The following is a 6,003-nucleotide window of genomic DNA, read 5'->3' as shown; positions in this document are numbered from 1 at the left end:
GGTAGAAAGCCGCGATGTAGTAAATTATTGACAAGCTGGGGGCTGGGCAGCTCTTTACATTTATACCATTATACAAATAAGGTTTGATTTTTGTGAGGGATAAAGCAGACAGAAGTCAAATCAGGTAAAGTGTCCCTATAATAGCTTGGTAAATAGGTTTCATATTTAACCCCTCCAGGACTGAGCCATTAGTTTTTCACTCCCCGCCTTCCAAGAGCCATAACTTTTTTATGTTTCAGTTTCTATTGACATCATTTAACCCCTTCCCGCTGTGGCCACTTCTGACCTTCCTGACAGAGCCTCATTTTTCAAATCTGACATGTGTCACTTTATGTGGTAATAACTCCGGAATGCTTTCACCTATCCAAGCGATTCTGAGATTGTTTTCTCGTGACACATTGGACTTTATGTTACTGGCAAAATTTGCTCGATACATTCAGTATTTAAATGTGAAAAACACCAAAATTTAGCGAAAAATTGCAAAAATCAGCATTTTTCTAAATTTATATGTGTCTGCTTTGTCGCATTTGCAAAGCCCCTGAGGGACCAAAACAGTGGAAACCCCCCACAAGTGGCCCCATTTTGGAAACTGCACCCCTTGAGGAAATTATCTAGGGGTATAGTGAGCATTTTGACGCCACAGGTTTTTTGCAGAAATTATTGGAAGTAGGCCGTGAAAATGAAAATCTACATTCTTTCAAAGAAAATGTAGGTTTTGCAAATTTTTTCTAATTTCCACAAGGGCTCAAATTTAGCAGGAATGGTTTGCGGAGGCCATGTCACATTTGCAGAGCCCCTGAGGGGACAAAACAATGAAAACGCACAAAAAGTGACCCCATTTTGGAAACTACACCCCTTGAAGAATTCATCTACAGGTGTAGTGATCATTTTGACCCCACAGGTGTTTCATAGAATTTATTAGAAGTGAGCAGTGAACATAAAAACAATCCTTTTTCTTCAATAAGATGTAGCTTTAGCTCAAATTTTTTCATTTTCTCAACAAATAAAGGAAAAAAAGAACCCCAACATTTGTAAAGCAACTTCTCCCGAGTACGGCAATACCCCATATGTGGTCATAAACTGCTGTTTGGGCACACGGCAGGGCTCAGAAGAGAAGGAGCAGCATTTGGCTTTTGGAGCACAGATTTTGCTGGATTGGTTTCTTGACACCATGTCGCTTTTGCAAAGCCCCTAAGGTACCAGTACAGTGGAAACTACCCAAAAGGGACTCCATTTGTGATACTACACCCCTTGAGGAATTAATCTAGGGGTGTAGTGAGCATTTTGACTCCACAGCTGTTTCATAGATTTTATTGTGCAGTGAAAATAAAAATTACATTTTTTTTCCAATAAGACGTAGCTTTAATCCAAAATTTTTCATTTTCTCAAACAATAAAGCAGAAAAAGAACCCCAACATTTGTTAAGCAATTTCTCCCGAGTATGGCAATACCCCATATGTGGTTATAAACAAATTTTTGGGCACACGGCAGCGCTCAGAAGGGAAGGAGTGCCATTTGGCTTTCGGACTGCAGATTTTGCTGGATTGGTTTCTGGTCCAAAACAGTGGAAAACCCCAAAAGTGACCCCCATATTGGAAACTACACCCCTCAAGGTATTCACCTAGGGGTGTAGTGAGCATGTTAACCCCGCAGGTGTTTTGCATAAATTAGTGTGCACTCGATATTGCAGAGTAAAAATGGGATTTTTCAATAGATATCCACTATGTGGTGCCCAGCTTGTGCCACCATAACAAGACAGCTCTCTAATTATGATTCGGTGTTTCCCGGTTTTAGAATCACCCTACATGGGGCACTAATCTTTTGCCTGGACATTTGACAGGGCTCAGGAATGAGAGAGTGCCATGCGAAATTGAGGGCTAATTTGGCGATTTACACAGAATTGGTTCACAATTGCAGAGGATCTGATGGGAAATAATAAAAGAAACGCCCTAGAAGTTACCCCATTTTAGAAACTGCACCCCTCAAGGCATTTATTAAGGGGTGTAGTGAGTATTTTCACCCCACAGGTCTTTTCTATAAATAAATGTGCTGCGTATGGTGCAAAGTAAAAATTAACATTTTTCCCAAGAATTGCCAATTCAGTGGCAAGTATGTCGTGCCCAGCTTATGCCACTGGAGACGCACATCCCAAAAATTGTTAAAAGGGTTCTCCAGGCTATATAGCGGTGCCATATATGTGGAAGTAAACGGCTGTTTGGGCACACTGTAGGGCTCAGATGGGTGGGAGCGCCATTTGGCTTTTGGAGCGTGGATTTTCCTTGATGGTAGTTTTGTTTGGAGTATTACTGGTGTTTCAGTTTATAATGTGAGGGTAAATGTAAACTGTGCGGAGTACATCAGGGGCATAGTCAGTTGGTATAATAATGGGGTAAAATAATCCATAGATGTGTGAAGCAATCATTTCTGCACAGGCCGATGTCGCACTGATAAATGGTCTTTACTTATCCCCCATTTGGTCCACTCTCCGCACCTTTGCAGTTTGGGGAATTTTGCTAGGAAGTGTTGTCCTGGTATAATACGGGCGCCCTCGCTTCCGTCAGATATGTTTGGCCCCCCCCTTCCTGATTCCCTAATTTTAGGACCCGATAAATCGCCTCTTGAAACAGACGAAATGTTCCCCTCTGATCTGCACAACTGCATATTTTTTATTTCCTGACTTATTGGAGCCTTAACTGATTTTATTTTTTCATAGACGTAGTGGTATGTCTTTTTGCGGGACGAGCTGTAGTTATTATTGGTACCATTTTGGGGTACATGCGACTTTTTGATCACTTTTTATCCTATTTTTTGAGAGGCAAGGTGACCAAAAAACTGCAAATCTGCCATAGTTTTTTAGGGGTTTTTTATACTCCGTCCACCACGCGTTATAAATTACATATTAACTTTATTCTGCGGGTCCGTACGATTCCGGCGATACCTAATTTATAGAACTTTTTTATGTTTTACAACTTTTTGCACAATAAAATTACTTTTGTAAAAAGAATGTATTTTTTCTGTCGCCAAGTTGTGAGAACTATAACTTTTTAATTTTTTCATCGACGGAGCTGTATGAGGGCTTGTTTTTTGCGAGACGAGCTATAGTTTTTATAGGCACCATTTTTGGATAAATGCGACTTTTTGATCACTTTTTATTTAAATTTTTGTAGGGCAAAGTGACCAAAAAACAGAAATTCTGGCATTTTTAAAGTTTTTTTTTACACCGTTCACCGCGTGGAATAAACAACATAATATTTAAATAGATTAGGCCGTTACGGTCGCGGCGATACCAAATATGTATGTTTTTGTTTTTTTTCAATAATAAAGGACTTGATAAAGGAAAAAGGGCGATTGTGTTTTATTTTATTACTTAAAACTTTTATTATGTTTTTTAAAACTTTTTTTCACTTTTTTTTTCCACTTTTTTTTACATTTTACTTTAGTCCCACTAGGGGACTTGAAGGTCCAACTGTCAGATTTTTTTTCTAATACATTTCACTACCTACGTAGTGCAATGTATTAGATCTGTCAGTCATTCACTGACAGCAAGCCGATTAGGCTCCGCCTCCGAGCGGGGCCTAATCGGCTTCCGTAATGGCAAACAGGAGGCCATTGTTAGGTCTCCTGGTGTCATAATAGCAGTCGGCAGTCGTGCGATTGCAGGGCACAGCTGGCGATCTGCTACCAACCACAAAGATGCAGCGATCGCATCCAATCGCTGCATCTGAGGGGTTAATGGCAGGGATCGGAGTTAGCTCCGGTTCCTGCCATTACAGGTGGATGTCAGCTGTAACATACAGCTGATATCCACCGCTGATGACATCGGCTCATCTCCTGAGCTGGCGCCATCTTGCCGGCGGCTACGGAAGCCTTTCAGGCCCCCGCCTCCGGGCAGGGACTGGAAGTTTTCCGTGCTAGGCACACCAGGAGGCCAGTATTAGGCCTCCGGTTGCCATTGCAGCCACCGACACCGCGGTGATTTCATTGCTGGGGTGTAGATGAGCTTCAAACACCTTAAATGTAGCGATCAGTTTTGACGGCTGCATTTAAGGGGTTAATGGCAGGGATCGAAACTAACTTCGGTCCCCGCCGTTACAGCAGGATGTCAGCCGTCAGATACAGCTTACGTCCGGGGATGATGGCAACGACTCAGCTTCTGAGCCGGTGCCAAGCATTTGGCGTAAGTATACGACATTTTGCGGGAAGCACTGGCTTTCCATGTCGTATACTTACGACAAATGTCGGGAAGGAGTTAAAGTACCATATAATGTACTGGGAAACTGCAAAAAAATTCTTTGCAGGCTGAAATTGGAAAAAAAATGTGATTCCTCCATTGTTTTTTTGGGTTTCGTTTTTACGGCTTTCACCGTGCGGTAAAAATGACAACTTAACCTTATTCTGTGGCTCAATACGATTACGGTGATTACGGTGAAACCAAATTGATAGTTTTTTTTTATATTTTACTACTTAAAAAAAAAAGCAAAAAAAACTTTCCTTAAAAAAAATAATTGTTTTGTTTCACCACATTCCAAGAGTCATAACTTTTTGATTTTTTTTGTCGATTACGCGGTGTGAGGGATTATTTTTTGCGGGACGAGCTGTAGTTTTTATCGGTACCATGTTTTGGTACATACCCCTTTTTGATCACATTATTACTTTAAAATTTTTATTTTTATTTTTTATGGCGTTCACCGTGTGACTTAAATGACACTAGGTTAACGTCAGGGGCAAACACAGGGTTTTTAAAGGGGGGGGGGGGTTTGCAAATGCAAACCCTGTAGATAGTGTCCCACACTGCCCCCTGCAGATAGTGTCCCCTGGCGATAGTGCTACAATTCCCCCTGTAAATAGTGCCATACACTGTTCCCTGTAGATAGTGCCACAGCGCCCCCTGTAGATAGCGCCACACACTGCTCCCTGTAGATAGTTCCACAGCGCCCCCTGTAGATAGCGCCACACACTGCTCCCTGTAGATAGTGCCTCACACGGCTACCTGTAGATAGTGTCATGCACTGCCCCCTTAGATATTGCCACAGTGCCCTGTAGATAATGCCACAGATGTACTTAGTGCCGCACTCACCTTTCCACGTTCCCATGTCGTCCTCCAGCGATGCAAGCTTAGTCTCTTCTGACCGGGCTTGATCCAGCGGAACGGCGAAAGCAGCATGATAACATCTGCATCAGAAGAAGATGTCAAATGTATCCGCGTCCCAATTGTGTGTGAGGGCTTCCTGGTCTTGGTCACGGGATACTCCAGGCAACTGGAAACCCCTACTGCGTGTGCCACTGAACGTGCACCGGGAACTTGGGGTTAGGGATAATAATACAGTTGTCAGGTATGTGTTTTATTTTGATATAGGGCAGGGGAAGGGAATTTTGAAATCTCCTTTTTTCTCATTCATGCAAGTTGCATAACTGAGAAACCAACGTTTGATTCCCCTGTCGCGGCGGTGGCGATTTCCACTTTCTGCTCCGTGTGACGAATCTAGTGGCCAATCAGGAAACCGCTAGAGCCGTTACTTAAGTTCCACCTCAGCGGCACTTGCGATCGGCGTGCCGGGGGAATCAAACATAATTTTCTCAGTCATGCAAGTTGCATGACCGAAAATAGATATTTGTAAAGTGCCTTCCCCTCCGCTATATTATCCTGTCAGCAGTTTTGCAAACTCAAAACTTCTGACAGGTTCCCTTTAAGGGTAGGAACACACAAGGCAGAAACACTGGATTTTCCGCAACGGATTTCATTGCGGAAAATCCGCAGCATAAGGCTGGATTCACACGAGCGTGGCGTTTTTGCGCATGCAAAAACGTGGCATTTTGCCTGCGCAAAAGGCACATAACAGCTCCGTGTGGCCTCAGAATATGATGCTCGGCTGCGTGCTTTTCGCGCAGCCACCATCATTATGACACTCCGTTTGGATGTTGGTGCTTCCGTGCGGCATGCGTGGTTTTCACGCACCCATTGACTTCAATGGGTGCGTGATGTGCAAAAAACACCCAAAGAAC

The sequence above is a fragment of the Rhinoderma darwinii genome, chromosome 1, assembly GCF_050947455.1.
Source record: "Rhinoderma darwinii isolate aRhiDar2 chromosome 1, aRhiDar2.hap1, whole genome shotgun sequence".
In the NCBI taxonomy this organism is placed as follows: Eukaryota; Metazoa; Chordata; class Amphibia; order Anura; family Rhinodermatidae; genus Rhinoderma; species Rhinoderma darwinii.
The sequence above is the reverse complement of the archived record's forward strand: the minus strand, read 5'-3'. Positions refer to the sequence as shown.